This window comes from Setaria italica, chromosome III (genome assembly GCF_000263155.2).
Source record: "Setaria italica strain Yugu1 chromosome III, Setaria_italica_v2.0, whole genome shotgun sequence".
Taxonomy (NCBI): Eukaryota; Viridiplantae; Streptophyta; class Magnoliopsida; order Poales; family Poaceae; genus Setaria; species Setaria italica.
The window spans coordinates 49,986,656-49,987,362 of NC_028452.1; positions in this window are offsets into that span (position 1 = coordinate 49,986,656).

The following is a 707-nucleotide window of genomic DNA, read 5'->3' on the forward strand; positions in this document are numbered from 1 at the left end:
CACATTGTGCTTAAGATTCAATAGTTTAAATTTGACAACTTTAGATGTTACCTCAGAATGTCCTATCCTATGTGCAGAATCAATCGGCGGCTTCGAATAATGAAGATCAAGATTTGTCGCAGTGGTCTCCTTGGCCTCCACGGAAGTAGACTTGATTGTGAACAATGTGGAAACTAAATTGTGAGAAGAACTTGGATTTATGGATTATTTCGTGCTTATGTTGAACTATGCCTGTGATGTTTATGAATTGTGCTTGTGGTTGTGAATTATCCATGTGGTTGTTTATTACAAATGCCTGTGATATGTGTATTGTGAATTGGGAGGGGTCCGTTATACGTGGCAAAATATCGAAAAAGGGGCGGTTCTGGTCACTTTGCCGAGTGTTACACTCGGCAAAGAGGGGCCTTTGCCGAGTGTAACACTCGGCAAAGTGACCAGAACCGCCCCTTTTTCGATATTTTGCCACGTATAACGGACCCCTCCCAATTCACAATACACATATCACAGGCATTTGTAATAAACAACCACATGGATAATTCACAACCACAAGCACAATTCATAAACATCACAGGCATAGTTCAACATAAGCACGAAATAATCCATAAATCCAAGTTCTTCTCACAATTTAGTTTCCACATTGTTCACAATCAAGTCTACTTCCGTGGAGGCCAAGGAGACCACTGCGACAAATCTTGATCTTCATTATT